A 26438-nucleotide genomic window follows, 5' to 3' on the forward strand; every position below is an offset into this window, starting at 1 on the left:
CAACTGCAGACAGGTTTCGAAAAGCGCGTCCAATGAACTCTAGGTTCAAAACCTTTTTCAACTCACACAAAACTTAGAAAGTTTACTCCAACGGAAAAACAGATTTGGGATTTGATTTTAAATGACGAGTGCTGGGGGATGACTATATATTACATACTCTCTCCAAGTGAGCCACAGCTGAATCCTGCCTGTGTTGAGAAATCTTTGGGAAAGGGTGGTGGTGGGGGAAGATATATTGTAATACCACAACTCAATCTCCTGATCTTATATCTCCTCGGACTTGAATTCCCTTATGTCTTAGAGAGCAAAGTGCGAAACATTACCACATGGTAGTGGATTTATTAGTGCCGATTCTCACTCCCTCCCCTTTGTGAATCTTCACATAAAAGACTAGAAAAACACTGTTAGAAATACATCTTGTAATTAGGATGAATCTAACTTAAAAAGTTGAGCACTTAAGCTTCAAAATTTACAAACTAATGTCTTAAAAGCATTTGCCAATTTGTACATGGACGTAACTCTCATAATTTTGAGTTCCAACTTTTTACTTCAACTCCAATCAATGGATAAATGACAAACTGCACTGAAAATTAAAGATAATGCTAGTTTCTCTAGAGTAATATTTTGGACAATGGTTTTTTATATAGAAATGCTAATTTAAAAGGTAAAGCCTGTAGAAGAATTTTGTTAATCAGTGGCATTTTGAACTTTAAGTTACATCTAAACACTGAACAGGCTATTGCTATAAATGGACCCTTACCATATGATAATTAAGCACCTGGATGAACATCTGCATATTTTACTTTACTTTTCAGAATAAAAATTAGCAGAAGAGTTAAGAAAATATGCTATGTCACATTTAAAACATTGGAATAAGAGATGAAAAAACCATTTTATCACTCAAACTTTATTTGGTTTGAACATATACTGTAAAATAAAATTTAAGAAATGTATGACAATTATTTCCCTTTTAAATAGCCTCTATATTTAACTTATCATTTGAAACAGCATTTTCTACATGCCCCAAATTCGGGATTTATCTGTTTCTAGTAATTCCTGTGGTTGAGTATTTTAAAGCATATAATATTGGTGCCTACTACTTTTGCTTCATGGAGTTTTGTTTTGTTTGCTAATTTTGTTTGGAGCAATGCAAGATTTTGGTTTCAGTATTCTAAAAGAAAAATTATATGTTATTTGGTCTGAAGATAGGCTATGTAAACTGCAGGTTAGTATGGAAAAGTAGGATTTCCCTAAAACTATTATTTCAAATCTAGGGAAGCCTACCATAATGAGAAGAAAGCGGGGCCAACACCCAGGTCCCTGTGAAGTACGAAATATGCAATAAAAAGTTGTTTATTTGATATAGGCTGTAATTGGAAATGGAAAAATTCTTGCTTTGGTAAAAAGGTATTCCACTCTTTTGGAACTGATAGAAGAGGAGGGAAACAGAAACCATCAATTATTGTTTCAGCTATACCCAGAGTGCCATCTATACCATAAACTATAGCTCAACTGTTGAAAATCATAACCTCTATTAAATCTCTAACAGCTGTGTTTCCCAGGGTCTGCATTTTTATTTTTTTTAAATAGGCAAGCATCATTTTTTTACATCTTTAAATGACATACTTCAATATTCCACACTTTTTTCCATTTATTAACTATAAAGCATGGCTTAAAGAACAAATCACCCATAAGACCCTTTTAAAACTGAAAGTTCAACAAGATTTATTGTGGATACATTATCACACAGTGGGCTCTCTGAATGAGCATTAGTCCTTGCGACAATCTATATGATAGAAAAAATATTTTAGATAGAATGAATGTAAATTTTTACATTTCCAAATAAAGCAAATATTAATTTTATGCTTAACAAATTCATTTGTCCTTTTATGGCAATTAAACTTAAATGTGAAGCACTGGTATTTTTGTGGTATTTTCCTAATGCTGTGATGGAGTCTACAGAAAGAGCCAATATGAAAACACAAATCAAGCTTTGGACTTCTTAATTTCCAAGTCCAGTTGCAATTCCCATAAATTTACCTTCTCAAAAGGCTGTGAATTTTGTTTTAGGGTTCTTACTACCCCTTCTCCCCAGAAAATTGACTTTGGTAATAAATGGATTTTGAGGTAAAAGAGTGAAAATGGAGAACCAAGAATAAAATTCCATTTTCTTCTTAGGTCATGTTGTGTCTATATCTAATGCTTTAGAGCAAAGTGAATGCTTTTACAAGGTGAAGAGAGAAAAAAATACAGCCTCCTCTTTAAGGGGAAAAGGAAGGGAGGCAGGAAGAGAACCATTTATAAAAACTGGATATTGTGGCATAATAACCAGAAGATGTAAAGCAATATTGTTCTCAACCTGCTTCACGTACTGAAATCTGTTGTAGTAGCAGTAACATAGCTGGTCATTATATTTGAAAAATCTAACACATCTTACCTTATCCTCTTGGGTATATTGTTAATTTTAAAAGATTTTTAAAGTTTATTTAATTTGTCTTTGACGGTGAATGTAGCTTCAATTTAATCTGGTTAGTTTCTGTAAATTATGTTTTAAATAAGGATTTAAAGATGAAGAGACACTGCATAAGCAGCCAGCATCACACACTTTAAAAGAAATATTTCTATGGCTGCTTCTGCCATCACTACAGTATTTATATGTCCACCAACTCAATCACTTACATTTACTATGTGCTGGTCAGTTTCTACTTCGAATGTTAGGTACACTAATTCCTAGAGGATCATCCCAACACTGTTTTAAGCCCTCCTACATCCCTCTTTTTCTTAAAAAGCAGAGTTGAGATTCTCTCTCCCTGGCTTTCTTCTATACTAACATTACCTCTGATTGGGAAAGCTGAGCAAAACAAAAGTGGAAAGACTCTCCAAGGAAAGTCCCTTGGTTCTTTTTCAGATATGGGAGAAGCATTCCCTTTTCATGCTTGTTTTCTCAGATGCTTTAGCAGATTAAGATAGGACAGGAGCAGTTTTAATTCTGAGCCCAAAAACAGAGTAACACATTAGTAGTGTTCTATCTTCAGTCTGACCATCCTCACATTCCTACTCTGTATTGGTTCCAAAATCAGATTAACTCTTAAAGATACAATTACTATTTTTTAACGATAAACTTGAGGAATGGTGTGTGTGTGTGTGTGTGTGTGTGTGTGTGTGTGTGTGTGTGTGTGTGTGTGTGTGTGTGTGTGTGGTGGGGGATAAGGAAGTATGTAAAGAAATAGGTATGTTAAGTGTACCATTAGGGCAGGTTAGGGTGTAGCCAAACCCAACTTCTTGTTTTTGTTTATAACTTCTAATTCTAGCCTAAAGGACAGTTTTAACAGTAAAAGAGAACATAAACACTCAACTCCACAGATAGGAGTTTAAGAAGAAACTTGGTAAGTTTTTCTGTATGGACAATGGGATGCCCTAGGCCCCAGAGTCTACACACACTCTCTGTCTCTCTCTCTGGCAAGGAATGTCCACAGAGCTTTATAGGTGGAAGAAGCCTTGGAGGCCATCTGATCCAAATGCCTCACTTTACAAAAGAAATTGATGTACACAGTGTGACTTGGCTCAGAGACAGAGTTACTCAGAGGCAGAGCCAGAGCCCCCTGCATTCTTGGGCTACAGCCTTTGCTTTCTCCTTAAATTAGTGCAAGGAAGAGTTGAGGGCAGAAGCCCCAGAAGAAGTCTTGGCACTGGAGGTGTTAATTTGGATATAAAATCCATTAAAAAAAAAAAAAGCAGAAAGGTTCAAAGTTCTTGTTAATAAATATAAGCAGTAACAAGGCAAGGGGAAAGGAGGGAGGTGAAAACCAGTAGGGTTCAACCAGGCTATTACAATGGAAGGGAGGTGATAAAAGGAAGACAAAACAAATAATAACTGTACTTAAAGGTCCTCCGGTGGCAAAGCCCACTCTGCTTAGAAGCTGAGTGGCTCCCCAGAAAGAATGTATGCTCTGTGTCAAAGACATTCAGGTCTGAACCACAACTTGACAACTGACCTCTTCTCAGCATCTTCCAACTAAGCATTCTACACTCCCCATACCTCCCCAGCTAGTAGGTTCCCTTTCAAAACTCAGTGACTCAAAAGCCTTTAAAACAACCTCCTCAAACACTGCAGAGGAAGTAACTAATGAAGGCTATAAGCTCCTGGTGATACTTACACCTTGCTTTACTTTCCTTCACACAATGCATTGCTACATGACATTAAATTACATATTAACTACTTATTTGTCTATTGTCTCCGGGACTCCTTGAGGGTCAATTTTGCAACCAACTTTATTCCTAGCACCTGGCAAAGTATCTCACTATAGTTAGTAGGTGTGTCACTGGGACAAGAAGGGTGTTGGATAAATGTACGAACAAATAAATTACAACCTAGAAGCTCCTTACTTGGTAAGAAAAGAGTATTTCTGAATACTGTGGGCTAGGAAGGGCCTCTTCCTCGAGATTCTGTTTAGTAGCCTAAAACAAATCTCTGCCACTATCTGAAGTAACCACATAGAACTGACTACAAACACAAAACCCAGGAAACAAACCAGGCTCAGATGAAGTCAACACAGTGAAATCTACTTTGTACTATACACTAAGTGTTGTGTAGGCAGACTAAGTCAGATGCTTCTCTGCTCTCTGCCTACCTCCACCTGCCTGCCTCACTTTAACTTCCTCCCCCAAATAATGAGAATAAAGGTAGTGAAAGAATACCAGGTGAATAGCTGTGGGGCATGGAATGGATGGGAAGCAAAATACAGATGAGCAGAGTATAGTGGTTTTTGTCCTTAGGGAAGGGTAGATTCCTCTGTTTTCCCTAATCTCTGTGCCTCAGCTGAAGGCCTACAAGATGCAGTGACTGGGCCCAAACAGCTTGTCCTTGCCATAACTAGAAACCAGCAGATCACCTTTTATGAAGCATATACTTTGATTCTGAAGTTTCTGTGGGGAGTTCAGTGAATCTGCCAGGTTTCACAGAGAAGGAGTGATTTTTCTGTATTTCAGTTAGCTAATTCCAATGTCAACCTTTGAAGCCAGCCTAGGGCTTGTAACTCTTCTTCAGCAGCAAACACTGACTGAGTTATCTTTCAGGCACTGTGCTAAGCACAAGGCAGGACAACAGGCCCAGCAACTAAGTTCTCCACACACCATACCATGTCACTAACCCAGGTACACCTACTAACACTCACAGGCTCCATGTTGGTGACAGCGACTTAAGATCACCAGCAGCTCTTGCACAATGCTCCTGTCCTGTTCTTTTTTTAATAGACTGATAAAGCAACATAGGTAAGACAGGTCAGCTGTACATAAAAATTAAGTGAAGGTAAACAATATGGGACTGGTAAAGAAGAAACAAAACCAAGCAGAGCAGAGTCAATCTTTAAGCTTGCTTGTGTACTTACTAATGATACTAAATTGGCATGGACAAATAGTGTTATCTCAATAGTAAGACTAAAGAGTAGGAATAATGGTTCATAAATCCAAGTTTCCCCTCTTCTTCTTGTCTCTACCATCTATTCCCTGGGTAAGCTTCCTGTAGCCTTGGCTTCCACAAACCTAAGAAAAGGGAACACTCATCCACCATAAGCATCTCTCAATACTGGGGAAGGATGGAATAAGGAGCAGTAACCCCTAAGGGTACTCTGATTAACTGGAACCAAAGACTATATAAAAATATAAGCTACTGGTCATATCATTACAGAAAAATTAGCTAAAGAAAATGGGACGACTGTGAGGGGGAAAAGTCCACTCTTAAGCACAGAGAAAAGATTAACAGAACTGTAGTATTTGAGCCTGTGAGAGCTCCAAATCACTGCACCAAGAACAGCCTCAAAGATGAGGTCAGCCCTTCAATATGGGCGGCTCAGAGAGAAGCAAATCTGCCAGATTTACTGTATCTCATGGCCCACCAGTCTTGGAACAAAAGTTTAAAGGTGAACTAAGTTTTCTCTTTCTGTTTTAAAATTATTTTTTTAATAAAATTCTTTTTTAAGTGAACCAAAACAAAAAACAAATCTCTGAGCAGAAATCATAAAAGGAATGTGAAACATTCATCACATTTGGGCTGACAAGACTTAAGTGACTGCTGCTGTTACATGTGAAGAAAAGGAAGGTGCTGCTTGGCCTAGAAGCTTGAGAAGAGCAGAGAAAGTTCTTTCTTGCTAAAGACAAAGGACCATGTAGTGAGATGCTATCCAAATCCCTTAGCCTTAGTTTGTTAGTCTGTTAACTGGAAATGGCAGAGGACGTAAATCACTCTGTGGAATTTTGAGAGATGTAATCCTTTGGGGCTAAAGGGAAAATTGTTCTTCAAAAATAATATTCATTCATTTATTATCAAGATAGTTAAACACTCATGTTATTAAAGAAATACATTATGTTTGAGGTTGTATATTATCCTTTAGGCTTTCATGGAACTAGATAAATGGGGCAGACAGATCTTTTAGATAAAGGTGTGAACAATTCTGTCAACTGATCTGGGGTTCCACTCAATTCCCCTAAAATTACGCCTCACAAGATTCTTCTTACAATCCCATAAAATTCATTGGGCTGGGTAAAGATGCAAAGAATCGCAAGCAAAGTTAAGATTCTCTGGCTGGACTTCCCCCATCTTGACTTTATTTAAATTTGTCTTCAAGTGAATTCCTCATTTCACTAAAGGGTTGTCCCTCCTCAGAAGTGACAGGAACAAGAGGAACAAAACTTTACGTTTTTTTCTGTTCTAATAATAAGAGCAAATTCTGAGAACTTTAGGTATCATTCAGCCCAAGAAAGAGTTCTGCTCCCCTAAGAAATGGTTCTTCTCATCTCTCAATCATTTGGTCATCAAGTACATACTTGAATTCAAACCCATGTGGGGGATACAGAGATACCAAATCCTTGACGGAGCTTAGAGTTAGTTCAAGAGCAAAATTAATATCCCAAAACAAATTAGAAAGTGGTATAAAACAATATAAAGTATTTGTGTCACAAAACTATAAGGGCTTTCGGGACTCAGAAAGGGGGCATCAGCCAGACAAGTTAGGGAACAAACATTCAAAGAAAAGATGGGAACTGAAATGTAAATGGAAGCTATTGAATGGAGTATACCAAAAAGGATGGCAGATTTATTCCTTGGAAGTCTACTACGGAAATGGAATCTGAGGTTAAAAAAAAAAAAGAAAAGAAAAGGCTTGAACCAGGATCCGAACATCCAAACTATGATTTTTAAATTCAGTATTATGGCCTTCAGAACAACCTGGACTTATGTAGAAAGGAAGTCATCTCTTTAAAGTGAAGATTAAATATGACAATAAAGCAGATGTCACAGTGCAGGACCCATAGTAGACACTCAGTGAATGGTACCTATGATTTTTCTAGTTAAGCCAGTCTGCCCACAAGGATGGTGCTCCACCATCATCATCTGAGCCATAAATAGGGTTCCACCAGTTGAGGCACAAGGGGTTGCCTTAGTACCAAAGAGTGGTGCTTTGTAGGATGCAGTCTGGAAAAGCTCATGTTCTCTCATACCCAGACATGAAGTGAAGTAAAGGATTAAGCCTTTTGGAGAGAATCCATGTATCTAGTGCCTAACCTCTGCTACTGTGAAAAGCGAGGTTATCTTTTATTCTGATTTCCCTGCTAGAAGGGAATCCCTCTTATGAGAAACCCACATGAGCTTTCCAAGGGGTGTTTAGTCACTTGAAATAAGCAAGTTGCTGAGTAAGTTAAACGACCAAAGAACAAAAGGCTTATTAAAAAAAAAAACTAGCCGGGAATCTCCCTGTTTTACTTCAAAAGTCCTACCATGACTGGGAGGCACACAAATAAAATAAATGGGTAAGACAAATCTTAACATTGGCTGAAGAGCTTATATCACATCCTAGCCACAGACAATAAAGAATCCTAGTCTAAGTACTAAGAGTCTAAGTACTTCTTCAGAGGTGTTAATTTTTTTAGTTTTAGTGTACTTTCAAATTTAGCATAACATTTTAAGTGTCAGACACTGAAAAGATTTATTTCTTTACTTTTATAGCACACTTATATAACCCTGAATGACAGTACCTGACATACAAAGAACCAAAAATAAATCTGAATCCCATGAAATTCCAATTAAGGTGCCATGTAGTTATGAAGCATTGGGACCTAAAATCTCTTCTGATGAAACAAAATATATTTTTAACATATGAATTTGTAGACAAGGCTATACAAAAAAGGAAGGAAAGGAGTTTAAAGGTCTGTGGGGGTTTTATTCTGTGAAACTGAGATTTGAGCATTATCAAAGGCTTTGTAAACCTTAGAGATCAAATTGTATAGCTTTCCCCATGTTGCAGCTGAGGTGAAAGGCAGATAAGGCAAAGTCATAGAGCTAAGTCAGTAGCATATTTTGGTCCAGCATTCCCTGTCCATTAGATACACAGCTCTTCTGAAAGTGGCTTTTCTGTTGTTTGAAAATTGGGGTTTGCTTTTTTTCTTTGTTTTCAGCTGTGAATGAGTGAACTTTAAAAGTGAAGAACAGTGAATCAGTATTTGCAAAAACACTTTTTCAACTACTGCAAATCTGAAATAGTTTGACCTTTCTTAAAATTCAAATCACAAGGTCAGATATAGTCAGGGCAAAAATATAGCACATATACAAGGTATACAACAGCCTTTTCTTTAATTCTGCCACAAACAGATTTCTCACAGGGATAAACATAACTAAATGGATGAAACTTGCTGAGGAACAAAATCAGCAGCAGACCCAAAGCCAAGGGAAGCAGAGTGTAGAGTCACTGCTTTCACTTCTAGCAGGTCTGTTGCTAACCACTGTAGCATCTTGATTGAATTGCCCCTTACTACACAAGGTTAATATTCTCTAGAACACATTCATCTGAAAAGAACCCAACTTAGAGAAGAAAAAATAAGATCAAACTCTGTGTTCATGCATTCTGTCTTCTCAAAACTTGGGAATGGAAGAAAAGGAAAATCTAACCCAAACGCTTGGAACTGTCAGGGAAAATTAAACAAGGTGTGGATGACCAAAATAGTTTAAATTTTTACAGTGCACACAAGGGGATGCAAAACACAGACCACACAAAAAAATGATCATATACATTCCAAGGGATTCTAGATTAAAATGTTCCCACCTGTCTGTAATTAAACTTTACATATGGCCCATGCTATATAGCTCTCTAAAACATCATGGAGAAGACAGAAGTCAGTCATCCTCATGAACTAGGAAAAGTGGGTAAGGGTAGATGGAGGATGTTCACTGTGGTTCATGATCTGATTGTTTGCTCAGCAGGAAGCCAAGCCAAGCATCAACCTTCATCCTCCAATTGCCCTGACCTGTGACTACTATTCAGTGCTATCAGATGTTTGTAGTCACTTTGTCCCTTATTTACTGATTTACTATAGCTAAAATGGAAGGGGTGGGGGTGGAATTCTCTAGGGATCAAAATGTTTCACATTTTATTCTTGTGGCTCCTATTTAAAAGCCTGTTTCTCATGGCAAACTGTGTGACTCAGTAGTCACAATAAAATATAAGCCTCTGTTGTTGTGGTTTCTAAATTTCTGAAGTTTTAATTTCCCACTAACAAGTTAGGAAACGTTTGGTTTCCCAAGCATACCATGTTAGCCACTGACTCTGTAAAGGCAGCCAGACTACAAGGAGGTGAAAACCAGTGAACTCATCTATTCTGGCACATGACTGCTCTCTGCTTTGGCCTTTTATGTTAAATCTGACAAACTGAACACCAGTGAATTAACGTATGAAAGCCAAATAAAAGAGGAAAGCCTTTTTTTTTTTTTCTTAAAGACTTACAGGAACTAGGGGCTTAAAAAAATTTTTTTTGGCTCAGAAAAAGATTTGGAAAAGGATATACTCTTTGTAACCTTTTAAAGGAGAGAAAATTCAAGAAAGAAAAGCAACCTACCAAAGAAAAAGTGTTTAGAGAAAGGAATTATACTAATCCTCCAAAATACCTATTTGCAATATCTGAATGAAAATAACCTGTGATCTGGGAAGAGGAAAAAAAGGGACTAATGGAGATTAAAAACAAAGAAAATTCTGCAGCTACATCAGAATGCTCTTCTAAAGAATCCATGCCTGTTTACCTCAATCCACTAAGACACAAAAGAAACATCCAAATATAGATGAATTTTGAACAATAAGAGAAGTACAAAAAAATATCCTTAGTAAGATAAAGCACATGCACCCACACTTTTAAGGGTATATAGTATTATGCCCTTGAAGTCTGCCTGAGAAAAGGCTGCCTGTTAAAAATATTTTCCGAGAACTTTAAGTTCCTTGAAATGTTCAACGGAAATGGTATTTATGACAAAACCACCTCCTCTGGGGAACATGAGATGTTTTTACTGGCAAAGTCACAATTTTTAAAACCATCCAAAAATATTTATGAATTTATGCCAAATGACTAAACTTGCTTTATTATTACAGTGATTAGGAAAATATTTGTTACTGTCTCATCAAGGCTCAAAGTTATCCTGAACCTACACAGAAATACTGTGACAAAACAGAGGACTGTAAGTGACAGTGATTTTCTGGGCCTTTGACAGACAGAATATTACAACACAATTACTGCCGGGAGAGGCTGGTACATAAGATATATGAGATAGGGCTGTGGGTGTATGTCATGGTGGTGAGAAACAGGATTTGGAGTAAAAACTGTATTGGCATTCTGGTTCTGCCAATTAACCAGCAGAACCTTTGGCAAATTATCTAACTTCTGAGCCTCAGTTGCTTTTTTTGTGAAATGAGGACAACACTTGCCTCCAGTGACTTTCCAGGATTAGCATGGTACGTGGCATATAATAATTGTTCAATAAATGGTAACTTATTCATTGACTGTAGGGGGAAAGGAACTACTTATTATGTGTCTATTGCTTATAGTTACAACCTTAATCCTTAACAGAGTACTCAGTTCAAAAATAGAATAGGTATTTGTTCAAATATTTACTGAATACCAATTAAGTACCCAGTACTGTTCCTGACTAAAAATATAATATTGAATAAAACTGACAAGTAACTGACCCGTTATTGAAAAAAACACACACACACACCCCTACCCACTTGTATTGTTTATATTCTAGTAGGAGAGACAGTCGATCAAATAAGTAAAATACAGTATACCAGATGGTACTAGATGAGATGAGGGAGGTGAGTGGCTCCCTGGGGAGGTAACCAGTACAAAAAACACAGGCCCTGTTGTGTTCAGGGAACAAGGAAGGTGGTGTGAGCAAAGACAGGAGGAGTCAAGGAGCCAATTGGGGGGGTGGGGAAAGTTGAGGAATGAACAAATGAACACTAAAAACATGGGATGGGAGAAAGAGGAAACTCTTTTAAGGTCAGTACTCTTGGGTTTCTAGCATGTAGTCTGGTTTAACTGAGAAGAACACATGCTTTGAGTCAGTGCTCTTTGGTAATCCTTTAACCTGTCTATATTCTAGTTTTTTGGTTTGTATCCTCATCTGTAAAACGGAAATAATACTTCATAACATTGTTATAAGGATTAAGATCAAGTGGCAAAGAGTAGACCTTCAATATGCTTGTCTGTTTCTATAAGCTAAATCCTGCACTGGATAGTAAGAATTGCAATCTTCCAGTTTCCAGTTCCAGGGTTACCATAACAATGGCCTTGCATGTTATGCAATCTGCCTGGGCCTCAGTTTCTCAACTAAGAAAATACAGATGCTACACACAGATATTTTAAAGACAGATATACAATAATCAAGGCGATGTTATAAAAATTATAATCAAATATTATTATTACAATTTATCTTAAAATTACCTTTTATATGAAATTTCTTTTATTTTAAAAGTTTTAAAACAGTAAAAGTATATGACTCCCTCTATATTATTCGATTTAAAAAAGGCTACAAATTTTAATTTCTTTAGCATGAAGTTGTAAAGATTTTATTCAGCAGTCATGCTGAATTTTATTCCTTTTTCCAACCCCTGCTTAAGAATCCTGATGTAATGGAAAGCTCTCCAAGAAAATGTCTAACTGCAAAAATCAAGGTGACAGACAAACAGTTAATAGAATGCTACTTCTTGTATAAAGAAGAATAAGAGTCTTTATTTGTATTTGCTTGTTTACTCATATAAAGACATTCTAGAAGTACCTATAAGAGAAAATATGTACAGTGGTTATAGGTTGGGAAAGGGGTATGGGTAGATGAAGGATGAGGTGGGAGAAAGACACAGTTTACCTTTTAATATACATATTTTTAAACATGTATTATATATTTAAGAATACTAATCTGCAATCCAAAACTGAAGTTCATACTTGCTTAGAGTTAAAACTGAGCCAAATAATTACAAAGTTATTTATATAACAATATGAAAATCAAACTTGTTTCTCAGACAATTTGGGTGTTCTTCAACCTGTTACTTTATATTTTTTTCCAAACAGCTCAACAAAAAATATTATAAAACATCCTCAGTAGTCTTCTCCACATTTTTCACTAGGGAAAGCATACCTGGCAGGAAGCAGCATATCCAGAAAAAGACTGTTCCCTCCAGGTCTGCACCAAATCAGTCAGCCCACACTGCCTCTGAGTACCCAAGTAGACAAGTCTAAGAGCATCTGATCCCAGCAAAGAAAGTGTATGTTCAAACTCAAGGAATGAAGAACAGGGGTAAGATGAGCAGAACATTACAGAGGCTTTGGGCACGTGAGCTACTAGCATCCATTGTGATATACTGGCATTTCACTGAATAATGAACATTCACATTATTCTTTTCCATGAAGGGAGAAGAGCTGTGGTCTGTAAACCAAAGAGAAATGGAAAATACCGCCTAATCCCAAATATATCTGAGCAGCAGATAATGAAAAGGAGTATGAATATCAGAGACAACTAACAAAGAGATCTAATAGAAGCTTTCAAAAAAATTACCTATGCCTTAAAATGGTCGTTCTCCACTAAAGATGATTTTTGTCCCCAGGTTTTTTGCAAAGTTGGGAGACATCTTTTGGTTGTGACAACTGAGTTGGGGGTTACTGGGTTATTCCAGCATTCAGTAGGTAGAGGCCAGGGATGTTGTTGAACATCCTACAATGCACAGGACAGGCCCCATAACAAAGAATTATTCAGCCCAAAATGTCAATGGTATCAAGGCTGAGAAACCCTGGCCTAAAATGACAATCATTGTGGCTAACTGATGTGTGTGGCTAAAAAGATCCATTAATGGCCTGAAAGTAGATCACGGTAAACAGATTAGGTAATCATATCTTTCATTCTAGTATGCATTCTGACTCTCTCCTAGGCGACTCCTACTTTAGGCCAGTCCATTGTGGCTGAGGTGCTCTTCTATTTTGCCTCACCATCACAGTTTCCTACTTCTAATAGTAACTGAAACGTATTGGGCCAGGTAGTATGCTAGGAGCTTTTATATGGATTTTTTTTTAAAGATTTTATTTATTTATTTGACAGAGAGAGACAGAGTGAAAAAGGGAACATAAGCAGGGGTGCGTGAGAGAGGGAGAAGAAGCAGGCTCCTGGTGGAGCAGGGAGCCCGATACGGGGCTCGATCCCAGGACCCCGGCATCATGACCTGAGCCGAAGGCAGGTGCTTAACGACTGAGCCACCCAGGTGCCCTATATGGATTGTTTTACTTAATCCTCAGAACAACACTATTATGAGGGAGTCTCCATTATTATTCCCATTCTACAGATGAAGAAAGTGAGACTCGTAGAAGTTAAATTGCTTGCTCAGTCATACTAGATAGAAGCAGGAAAGCCAAGATTCAACTCTGGCTTGAAAACTGAACCCCAGAATCTGAATTTTTCCCCCAGCACTACCCTTTCTCCCTTCTATTGCCTCTTTTCCATTGGTGCTGCATCGCTGGCAAGTATACTTGCTCCCTGTCAGGTATCCTGCCTGTCCCTTGCCACTCAGCTACCTGCAATTGTTTACTGCCATCTACTGCTAGGGCAGTAGGGAGGACATCAGCCCTATCCTATAGAAGGCTACCTTGGGGCAAAAGGGTAAGATAACAGAAGAACACAAATCAGAAAGAGTACTAAATCAACCACAGAAAGAGGGAGGAAGGAATGGAAAGAATGATAAATGAAGTGTTAGGAACCTGAGGACAAGCCCAATATTATCACCACCATCACCAACTTAAACTTAAAGGCAGCTCTGTACATAAGGCACCCTCAATAATACAGAAGCACACACATATCTGTGGCAACCCAAGGCATCACATGCTGGGTAGTTTTTTTGAAGCTTCTCTGTAGAGAGAGACAAGGCAGCAAGGGGGAAGGTGTGATTGGGGAAGGTGTGATTGGCTCAGGTAGGCCTTAAAAGATCAGGGAGATGTCCACCTAAAACTCAGTCAGCCAAGGACCTGAAGTCTCAATCTGATGAAAGATAGATAGGCTAGGGGTGGGTGTGGGTGGGTGTGTGTGTGTGTGTGTGTGTGTGTGGTGTTTGTTGTGTTGTTTTGTTTTTGGCATAGTAGCAATCGAAATGAAAAGTCTGAAAAAGAGAAAATGTTAAAATATTGATCTGAGGGATCTTTTTCAAATAATTAAGAACCTCATTCAGAGTATGTGAGGGGGTAAGAACACAAAAAGAAGAGTAAGGGTCTTTAGTATAGTAGTATATTCATAGTAACTGGTTTTTTAAAAGCTCCTTCTTTATAGCAATAATCAAAGCAAGGCAAAAAAATCCATTTGAGTAGATATTTTTTTTTAAGATTTTATTTATTTATTCATGAGAGACAGAGTGAGAGAGAGAGAGAGAGAGAGGCAGAGGGAGAAGCAGGCTCCCAAGGAGCAGGGAGCCTGATGCGGGACTCGATCCCAGGACCCTGGGATCATGACCTGAGCTGAAGGCAGACGCTTAACCATCTGAGCCACCCAGGCGCCCTTGAGTAGATATTTTTTAATATGAATAATTAAAATGGGGGATGGAGAGGCATAAGATTAGTGGTATTAAATGAACATCCATCATCCAATGGTTCTTTCTAGAAAGCTCCTTAACTGACAATATAGCACTGAAGAAACAACACATAATTCAGGTTCTAAGTAGTTATCCTAGTACAGATTTATATGTGCTGTCCTTATTGTCACTTCCATGTTCCCATTTCCTCTCCCAAGCCTAAACTGAGCATCTTTTCCAGTCTCCACCTGGCCCTTTGACTGGGTGGGGAGTCTTTCCTAGCCCAGATTCTATGGTCTCAAAATGAAAATACTTTCCTAGCAGCCTTACTTCCCAAGCTCTGTGCCTGTGAGCTCTCAAAGTAGCCTTTTTCTGATTCTGAAACCACACCTTTCAGCAATTTTTCTTTCTAGGAGACACTGGGTCTCACTCAGTTTCTTTTTTTTTTTTTTCCTGTTTTTAAGAAAGAGTGAGATTTGCCCGAAACCCCTGTCCCTCTGTTCAATCTGAGGGTTTCACAGGCTCCTGTAAGGATACTGTTTTTCTGCTAAAAGCTCGCAAGCTCCTTATAATTAATAGGTCATTTGACTATTTGCATCTTATTATTTCACTTCCCCTAATCCCTGGGGATCCAAACAAAATTGTTCAGATAATGCAAAGTCCTGACTCACGGTGCCCCATTTTTACAATATATTCCTCTGATACCAGCTAAAAGCTCCTCTGTCACTTCATGCCCCGATTCTTGTTTCACAGTGAAGGAAAGTAGTAACTCAGCTTGCTGGATCTGGACCCATTTATGGTGTCTCTAAATGATCTCAGTGATGATGACAGGATCTTCAATAACAAGGACATAAAGCAGACACAGATGTACACTCATACTCAGCTAGCAGATGCCAAAAAAAGTGTTACTGTTCTTCTAGATCTTGCTGACCAAGTCAAATGAACTGAGCATTACATTATGACTATGGTATGCTGTAGCTGTAATTTTTAAAAAACCTTTGACTTGTGAGAGAAATAAAAGGAAGCAGCACACATTGAATAAAAAAGACTGGTCATAGCTATTTTTATGAGTGCTCCTAAAAATCAGACTAAACAGTGAAAAGTCCCATTGAAAAAGGGAGTAGAGCAAAGAAACATAAATTATAGGCCTGATTATCAAGAACCTATCTCAATCTAAGGAAGCTTTCCAAAAAATTGCATATAATTACTCTAAACTGCTTAGAGCTCTGTGGTAATTTAACTATGAATGTAGCTGCTATCAATGCAATGCAACAATTAAAATTATATATTAGATAAGAATTGCTAAAAAATATGGTGGAATATAATCATAACCACACTATCAAAGTCTAGCCATGAGAGCAGATACGAAAATGAATAAAACAGTGTGATGTATGTAGTTCCTGCTTTAGTGATGGGAAACTGACAACAAGCACAGTACCTTGCACATGGTAGGTGATCACTGTTAACTGCTTCATAAAGATCTGAAGTGAATTAAATGTCAGCTGATCTGCATAGCACTCTGGATGGATGCATTTTAAAAACAAGGCAATTCAGTGGTTTCCATGACCTTATTTCAAATTATGGTTTCAAACAAAACCCAATGTTTTACGGACACAGTTTTGTCATTTAGGATTTTTCTAAGAACTGGGAGAGAGGTACTAAAGACAAGATCTTCTACCTATCCAAGGTAGGGAACAAACTAATTTTATTAATGATAGGAACACTGGAGCAGTGACTAGGTCAGTGAATCTGGATGAAGTAAAGGGTTCACTCACTGCAGAAGCTGACAACCCAAACTAGAGGATTTTCCAGAGAAAGACATGTTTGTCATTTATGCTTCAACTGTCTATCCTCGAGAGTAATTGTTCTCAAAGTGTGGTCCCTTTCAAGAGCTCTGCAAGTTCAAAGTTATTTTTATAATAACACTATCTTTTTCACTCTCATTCTCTTACAAGTGTACAGGTTTTCCAGAGGCTACATGATGTGTTGTGATGTCACTGTTCTGAAAGCTTACAGAATGTGTGAAAAAGAATTGAGACCAGTTGTCCTCAGTTAAGCCAGACACTAGAATTTGCAGAAACAGGAAACAATGCAACTCTTTCCACTTAGTTTTTTGGTTTGAAAAGGTTATTTTTCATAAAACATGTTGGTATACAATGGCTTACTATTTTTAATGAATAAATACACAAACAAAAAAAAATCTTAGTCTGGGTTTCTAATACAGTTAATATTGATAGATCTAAATCATATAATCAAAAGCTCTTTAGAGTCATCAATAATTTTTAGAAGTATAAATGAGTCATGAGACCAAAAAGTTTGAGAACTACTGCTCTGGAATCTTTACTGAATTGCACTGGAACTATCTGCTCATTCTTTCCCAGCAGCCTACAAATGCTTTGAGAACAGGAACGAACCCTCTCATGTTCATCTCGGTATAGTCCCAGTACTAACTATAGTCCTTTGTTGTTTGCAAATTAAATGAACAAGTCTTGCCATATTCATATCATCAAAAACTTAAATCCAAGATCCATATACTAAATACAGTGGAGTACATGTCTCCTAAAAATGACAGATGAGAAGGTAAGCAGACTCTGAAGTTGTTCCCTACTTACATATTGATTTCTACAGCTAACAGAAACAACACAATGCCATTAATGGCTTGTGGAATTGGTTTTATTGCTTGATAATCACCCTACATTTATTTATATGGGCCAGGTGTAAGAAAAACTGGAAAAGAATCTGGAAAAGTAGAAACATGTGGTCAGATTATAGATGAATATTTCCTTTCCAATTTCATTTGCTGTTGCTGATTAATGTTGCTTGTGTAATAAACATATTAGTCCAGTAGAGCTCTGGACTGTAAGGAAAAAATAAAAGAACCGTTCCTTTGTTTGCAGAGATGAAATAACCAAAGGAGAGTGAGGGGCTACGGTGTGGACATTTATCACTGATCTCTCTTTTCAAACAAGCAAACACATATAGTTCTAATGCAGGAATCTACAGGAAGAAGACAATAGAATAGTCTCAATTCTTTCTGAAGTCCAATAAAGTACTTGGACTTCAGAGTACATGGGAAAACCATTTATACCTCATTTTCTTAAACACTTACATCCATGCATATAGTAAATACTAGAGCATCTTCTTTTAAAAAAACGAATAAAATTATTCAGGACAATGCTACAGTATTTTCCACAGGAAGGTATATTTGTTCAGTCCTTCATTCATTCAAAAGACACTCATTTTGGTAAACAAATAAAACAAACATTTGATACCCTCCACATGTAAGGGGCTTTGTGGTAGACATACCTGTAGAAGAAACAAATGAATCAGACATGTGCCTGATTTTTTTTAAATTTTATTTTATTATGTTATGTCACCATACATTACATCATTAGTTTTTGATGTAGTGTTCCATGATTCATTGTTTGCATATAACACCCAGTGCTCCATGTAATACCTGCCCTCCTTAATACCCATCACCGGGCTAACCCATCCCCCCACTGCCTCCCCTCTAAAACCCTCAGTTTGTTTCTCAGAGTCCATAGTCTCTCATGGTCTGTCTCCCCCTCCGATTTCTCCCCCTTCATTTTTCCCTTCCTACTATAATCTTTTTTTTTTTTTAACATATAATGTATTATTTGTTTCTGAGGTACAGGTCTGTGATTCATCAGTCTTACACAATTCACAGCGCTCACCATAGCACATACCCTCCCCAATGTCCATCACCCAGCCACCCCATCCCTCCCACCCCCCACCATTCCAGCAACCCTCAGTTTGTTTCCTGAGGTTAAGAGTCTCTTATGGTTTGTCTCCCTCTCTGGTTTCATCTTGTTTCATTTCTTCCTCCCTTCCCCTATGATCCTCTGTTTTGTTTCTCAAATTCCTCATATCAGTGAGATCATATGATAATTATCTTTCTCTGATTGACTTATTTCGCTTAGCATAATACCCTCCAGTTCCATCCACATTGTTGCAAATGGCAAGATTTCAGTTTTTTGATGGCTGCATAATATTCCATTGTGTATAATACACGAACACACACACACACACACACACACACACCCCACACCCCACATCTTCTTTATCCATTCATCTGTTGATGGACATCTTGGCTCTTTCCATAGTTTGGCTATTGTGGACGTTGCTGCTATAAGCATTGGGGTGCACATACCCCTTTGGATCACAACATTTGTATCTTTGGGGTAAATACCCAGTAGTGCAATTGCTGGGTTGTGGGGTAGCTCTATTTTCAGCTTTTTGAGGAACCTCCATACTGTTTTCCAGAGTGGCTATGTGCCCGATTCTTTTTTTTTTTTTTTTTTAAGATCTTTATTTATTTGACAGAGAGAGACAGTGAGAGAAGGAACACAAGCAGGGGGAGTAGGAGAAGGAGAAGCAGGCTTCCTGGAGAGCAGGGAGCCCGATGTAGGGCTCGATCCCAGGACCCTGGGATCATGACCTGAGCTGAAGGCAGAGCTTGATGACTGAGCCATCCAGGTGCCCCCCCCCTTTTTAAAGATTTTATTTATTATGTGCCCAATTCTTAAGAAGCTTATATTTTAGTAGGGTTCATTGTAATGCACATAAATAAGACAAAATCAAAAGTGGTGAAAATTATAAATTATTATGGGTATGACGGGCTTAGAACATCTAGACAAACCATCTGTTTCATATGTGTTATATGATCAATATTACTAACACTCAGTGTCTCACACAGAGGAGATAAAATATAGTCACACATGTGTGCTGACATATGTGTATGTAAATAAAAACTAAAAAGACCCTCTGAATGTATAATTTGTAATAAAGAACCAGCCTTATGGTTAGTACCAAAGAACATTCAAGATGACAGATGAGATATTTTTGGAAAAACAAGGAACCTGGTATTGCACATAATAATAGTGATAAACCACAGTAAATTCTAACAGTTCTAAACCATAATAGAAAACCTAAAGAAAAGCTGTAATTATACACTGCTTTAAGCTAGTTTGGATTTAACTACCTCAATTTGTGTCCATAAAACCAGCTTCTACAACCTGTTTTTAAGTGGACAGGATTCAGAGAATATTCCTATAATATTGTGCTATCGGTACTTGAACATGAATATAAGTGCTACAAGACAGTAATCTTCAGACTGAGGTACACCTACCCTGAGGGTACACAAAGACTTTGCAGAAAAAGTGCTTGTGCTTTCAGTTCTGCAACAATCCTTTCAAAACAGTCTTCTAACTTAAAATTTTACCAAATGCATCTTCTGGTCTGGAAACTTCTCTGGAGCACAGCACAAAGGGACACCTACAGAAAGACTTAACTCCTGAGAGGGTCCCCAAGAGAGCAGAGGAGAAACAGCTTCAGAACCAGTGCAGGAAGCAGTGCTCGTTTCTTCATCTGGGAACAACTCAGGGCAAGCTGCTGTGCCTCATCTCTTTTAGGAGTGAAATGGTTGCCAAAGAGATATGTATTTACACATTTACTTAAGTTGAAAAATGAAGTCAGACTATTCCTGAATGTCTGATTTAGGTGACTGGTTTGCCAATGGTGACTTTTTTAGATTATATGGCAAATGTTAATATATATCTTCTGCAGTTATTTAAACCTTGAGTATGAATTTGTAGATGGCAGCTTTAAAATGTGTGAAGAGGTACTTAGTTTTTAAAAATCGTTTTAGAACTATCAGAAAGATGAATTAAGAAAACAGTCCCATTTTACAATAGCAACAAAACAAATAAAGTACTTAGAAATAAATTTAACCAAGAAGGTAAAAAATCTGTACAGTGAAAACTGTGAAACACTGATTAAGTAAACTGAAAAAGATATAGAAATAAATAAATGGAAAGAAATTCCATGTCCTGGAAGAATTAATAATACTTTCCAAAGCAATCTACAGATTCAAGGTAATCTCTATCAAAATCCCTATGGCATTTTTCACAGAAATACAAAAAACAATCCTAAAATATATATGTAAGCACAAAAGACCCTGAATAACCAAAGCAATCTTGAGAAAGAAGAACAAAGCTAGGGGCATCGTGATCCCTGATTTCAAACTATATCACAAAGCTATAGCAATCAAAACAGTATGGTATTTGCATAAAAAGCAGACACAGAGATCAAAAGAACAGAAAAGAGAGCCCAGAAAAAAAAAAACTAATATGGACAATTAATTTTCAACAAAGGAGCCAAGAGTATGCAGTAGGGAAAGGATCTCTTCAATAAATGGTTCTGAAAAAACTGGATATTCACATATAAAAAATTAAACTGGACCACTAGCTTACATTACACACAAAAATCAATTGGAAATGGATTAAAGATTTGGATGTAAGACCTTAAACTATAAAACTCCTAGAAGAAAACATAGTGGGTAATCTCGCTATTGGTCTTAGCAGTTTTTTAAATTTTATGCCAAAAGTGAAGGAGATGAAAGACCTGTATTCCAAAACTATAAAAGATTGATTGAAAAAATAGAAGATGACACAAAAAATGGAGATATTCCATGCTTATGGATTGGAAGAACCAATACTGTTAAAAAGTCTGTACTATCCAAAGCAATCTCCAGATTTAATGCAATCCCTATCAAAATACCAACATTTTTTCACAGAACTAGAATAAATAATACCACAATTTGTATGGAGCTACAAAAGACCCTGACTAGCCAAAGCAATCTTGAGAAATAACCGAGCTGGAGATATCACAATCCCAGATTCCAAGATCTACTACAAAGCTGTAATAATCAAAACAGCATGGCATGGGCACAAAAAAACAGACACACAGATCAGTGGAACAGAATAGGCCAAGGAATAAACCCATACTTATCTGGTCAATTAATCTATGACAAAGGAGGCAAGAACACACAATGGAGAAAAGACAGTGTCTTCAATAAATGGTGCAGGGAAAACTGGACAGCTTATGCAAAAGAATGAAACTGGACCATTCTCTTATACCATACACAAAAATGATCAAAATGGATTAAAGACCTAAATGTGAGACATGAAACCATAAAACTCTAGAAGAAAACATAGGCAGTAATTTCTATGACATCAGCCATAAAACATTTTTCTAGATATATCTTCTCAGGCAAGGGAAGGAAAAGCAAAAATAATGAAATTCCATCAAACTAAAAAGCTTCTACACAGCAAGGAAACTGTCGACAAAACAAAAAGGTAACCTATGGAATGGGAGAAGGTACTTGCAAATGATATATCCAATAAGGGGTTAATATCCAAAATATATAAGGAACTCATACAACTCAATAGCAAAAAACCAAATAAATTAAAAAATGGGCAAAGAACCTAAACAGACATTTTCCCAAAGAAGACATACATATATATGGCTAACAGGTACATGAAAAGGTGCTTGACATCACTAGCCATCAGGGAAATGAAAATGAAAACCACAATGAAATATCACCTCACACCATCTACTATCAAAAAGACAAGAAGTAACAAATGTTAGCAAGGATGTGAAGAAAAGGGTACTCCTGTACACTGTTGGTGGGAATGTAAACAGGTACAGTCAGTATGGAACGCAATATGGAGGTTCTTCAAGAAATCTTTAAAAACTACATTATCTAGCAATCCCACTTCTGGGTATATATCCAAAGGTAATGAAATTACCATCTCTGAAGAGATATCTCAACTCTCATGTTCACTGTGGCATTATTCACAATAGCCAAGGTATGGAAACAACTGAAGTGTCTGACAACAGATGAGAAGATAAAGAAAATGTGATATATATATGATGGAATATTATTCAGCCTTAAAAAAGGAAATCCTGCTATTTGCAACAACACAGAGAACCCGGAGGGCATTACACTAAGTGAAATAAGCCAGACAGAGAAAGACAAATACTGCATGGTATCACTTATACGTGGGATCTAAAAAAAAAAAAAAAAAGCTGATCTTTATATAAACAAAGTAGAGAGGTGGTTGCTGGAGTGGGGGTGGGGGCAGGAAACAGGAAGAGGGTGGTAAAAGGGTATAAACTTTAAGTTATAAAGATGAATAAGGTCTGTGGATGTAATACATAACATGGTAACTACAGTTGATAATCCTGTATTGTATAAGTAAAATTTGCTGAGAGAGTAGAACTTCAGTGTTCTCACACACACAAAAGGTGAATATGTGAGGTGATGGATATGTTAACTTGGTGGGAATCCTTTCACAATTTATACATGTATCAAATATCCATGTTGTATAATTTATGTATCTTACAATTTTGTCAATTATACCTCAACAAGCTGAGAAAAGGTTGATAATATTTGCTAAAGTAAGTGCTAGGACTGCTCTTTATATGAACAAACTAGTTGTACATAATTATTTTAGGAGATAGAAGAGCTCTGAGATTTGAAGTAAAAAGAATGCAAGCACAGTGATTAAGGTAATTTTTTTTGGTTGACAGTTTCTCCAACACAGAGAATGTTTCTTGAAAAAAACACTATGTGTGGACCAGGGTTGAGGTAATAGTTTGTGTTCTTTGCTGGAGAGGCAGTGTGGCATTGGGCTTTGCACCTTCCTGACTTTTCTGAGCTTCAATTTTCATGGCTGTAAAATAGAGATTATAATACCAAAACCTGTAAGCTTACCATGTGAATTAGAGCCAATAGATGCAAACTTACTTCAGTGCTTGGCAGTACTCACTGACACTAAATTAAGAATGGTGGTCATAGTACAGTTTCCTGTATTTTAGATCTTTGAGCTGGGTGAGGAAAACCACAAACTGGAACTCAAATTATTTATTGCCCTTGTTAGGTGAAAATTTAGCTCTTGATCCATCACCTATGATATGTATTTTGAGTCATTTTTTCCAGTAGTATGGACAGATTTTAGCTAATTTAGTCATGGTCTCCTACCTGATGTTTTCTGTGAAAAAAGTGGATGGCCCTGTAGGTTAGGAGTATAAGCTATGTCCAGTAGATTGGGGTATAATCCATTATTGCTTATGAACAACTGGCTGAGTTAATTTTCAGTCATAGTACCATTGTTAGCAAAACATCTAACATGCAAAGCCTTGCTACCCATAATCAGTCCTGGCATCACCTGGGAGCTTCATATAATGCAAAATTTGAGGTGCATCCCCATCTACTGAATTGGAAGCTGAAATTTAACAAGACTCCTAGGTGATCCAAATGCACCTTAAACTGTGAGAAGCACTGATAAAGAATAGGCCATTTGCAGGGAAGATAAAATCACCAGGTATAGCTATAACTCAGGTGGGAACTTTCTGATGCCCCTGCTTAACTAGAGCTGACTAAGGCAAAATGATGGTGTCTAACTCTAATGATAGACTGACATATATAAATGTCCATAAGCACACACACTCACTGTTCTCAACTAGGGGAGATTTCATGCCCCAGGAGACACTGGGCAATGAATGTCTAGAGACATTTTTGGTTGTCAGTGGGGAGAGGGGGGCTGCTACTGGCATCTAGTGAGTCGACACCAAAGATGCTGCCAAACATCTTAAAATGCACAGCACAGCCCCCCACAACACAGAATCATTTGACTCAAAATGCCAATAGTGCTAAGGTTAGAGAAACCCTAGCATAGATTATGCAAAGATCCCTACATAAAGGTGTGTTAATTGGAACTATTCATGAGAAAAGGAGCAATAATTTGACTACACAGCTCTGAAGGGATGAATTTTGTATCTGGGCATTCTGCATCTTAAGGTCTATGAAGCTTTCAAGACTATGTGTACCCTGGTTAAAAGCTCTCAAAATCATTTATCTGATTTTGCTAGCAAACCCAGAGTCAATGATAATCCATATTAGCATATAAAATCAGTCAGCATCACTGCCTTAAAACCTGTTACTATGCAAAGAAAAATAATGGAGACAGAAAATTAAGGTGCTATTTCATTTAAAACCCAGTCCAACTGAAGAAGAAAGCAGGCATAGGACCCTCAATTCCATTCCCTCCTTACCAAAAGACACCAATAATCTATACCTTCATTTTCCACATCCACAATCCCTTGTCTGCAATTTTCAAAAATCTAAGAACTATGCAATATTCTTTTCTAAATTGTGGCTGAACTTCTTATCTGAACTCATCATCTGGCAGCAAAGCCTGAACAGACGTGAGGCTATTCATTATCTTAATTATCCCACTTAGTGTAACTATTCACATGGTTCACTGCAGAAGTATTCAGAGGTTTGCTTAAGGAGGTGGTGCCACAGGCCTTGCTGGAACTGTTATATATGATAGATGCTCCTTACTGCCTTTCTAAAATCTGAAAAACTATAATTTTGAAAACATTTGGCTTCAAAAGTTTTAGATACGTGATTATGGACCTCAAGTGACTAAAATACAGTCAACAGCAAATATTTGCTGAACACATTCATATACATTTGAAAAAAGAAAAGACATACACACACACACACACACACATACACACAAATCCCTACATTAGTAATTAGCAGTATGACAATCAGTTTCCTTATTTAGGGCACTGTGTACAAGCCAGGCTTGCAGCTTCAAATCCTATAAGGACCTGCTAACTTTGCATAGAAATGCCTTTCTTCAAGTCCGTAAACTAACCTCAAACTCAAACTCAACCTTCTTGATATAAGGCAAGAAATAGGGAATGATTTAGGGTAAGCCCCTTGACTATACCAGAAGTGCTAATTCCACTTCAGTAGTATAATCAGCCTCTCTCTCTCTCTCACACACACACACACACACACACACACACACACACACATAGGGTGTAATAGCATTACAGACACCCACTGGCTCTGAGAAGGTTCTGTTAGGGCCTCTCTCCTATACTCAGTTCTCACTGGTTGCTTGCCTTAAGCTCCTGAGTTGATGGTTGGGAGTGTAACTCTTTCTGCATATAAACTATTTTCCTCCCTGACAGGCCTTACCTGACTAGCCTGTTGACTGTCTTATCGTGTGCTCATGGGACTGGCCCAGGGAAATAGCAGGTTGTTAGGAAATAAGTAGTAAGGAATTACTGAGAGCAAATGTATTCAAATTGCCAGTTTTATGTGCCTACCTTGTAGGATGGGGGCTTGGGAACAGAAAGGGATGCCAGCTGATTTCTAGAAACCATCAAAAAGATACATGACCTTGCAACCATGATGAAAAGGATGCATCCAATGCTTGCTGCCAAAAACAATGAACACAATGGAAACAATTTAAACTTCTTCAAAATCTTTTTTTGCCAGTTATAGCTCTGCCAAGATTCACTAATCACCATTCAATTTTAATCCTTTTTTCATTACACTGCAAAATAATCTTCCTTCTTTTATATCCTAAGAAAATACATGTCCTTTTCCTGAAAATGAAATGGCACATGGTATTACTTAATAAGTTGAAAACAAATCCTGAAAAGTTTTTGTGAAACTGTTCTCTAATAAAACTCTAAGAACTGTGATGTAGAGAGGGGAAAATATTTCACTGCAGTTACGCTCAGAGCATTGTTACATACGATTCTAGGGGCGCCTGGGTGGCTCAGTCGTTAAGTGTCTGCCTTTGGCTCAGGTCATGATCCCAGGGTCCTGGGATCGAGCCCCGTATCGGGCTCCCTGCTCAGCGGGAAGCCTGCTTCTCCCTCTCCCACTCCCCCTGCTTATGTTCCCTCTCT

The 26438-nt window shown here is 37.6% G+C and overlaps 2 protein-coding genes across 7 annotated transcripts in view; one reads left to right on the forward strand and one right to left on the reverse strand.

The window, feature by feature from the left end:
- The window catches only part of CMSS1 (cms1 ribosomal small subunit homolog), a 377532-nt gene that overhangs the window by 318714 nt on the left and 32380 nt on the right, over positions 1-26438 (reverse strand). The window lies entirely within an intron of this gene.
- Positions 1-26438, forward strand: part of FILIP1L (filamin A interacting protein 1 like) — a 53127-nt gene that overhangs the window by 210 nt on the left and 26479 nt on the right. The window lies entirely within an intron of this gene.

The sequence above is a fragment of the Zalophus californianus genome, chromosome 1, assembly GCF_009762305.2.
Source record: "Zalophus californianus isolate mZalCal1 chromosome 1, mZalCal1.pri.v2, whole genome shotgun sequence".
NCBI lineage: Eukaryota > Metazoa > Chordata > Mammalia > Carnivora > Otariidae > Zalophus > Zalophus californianus.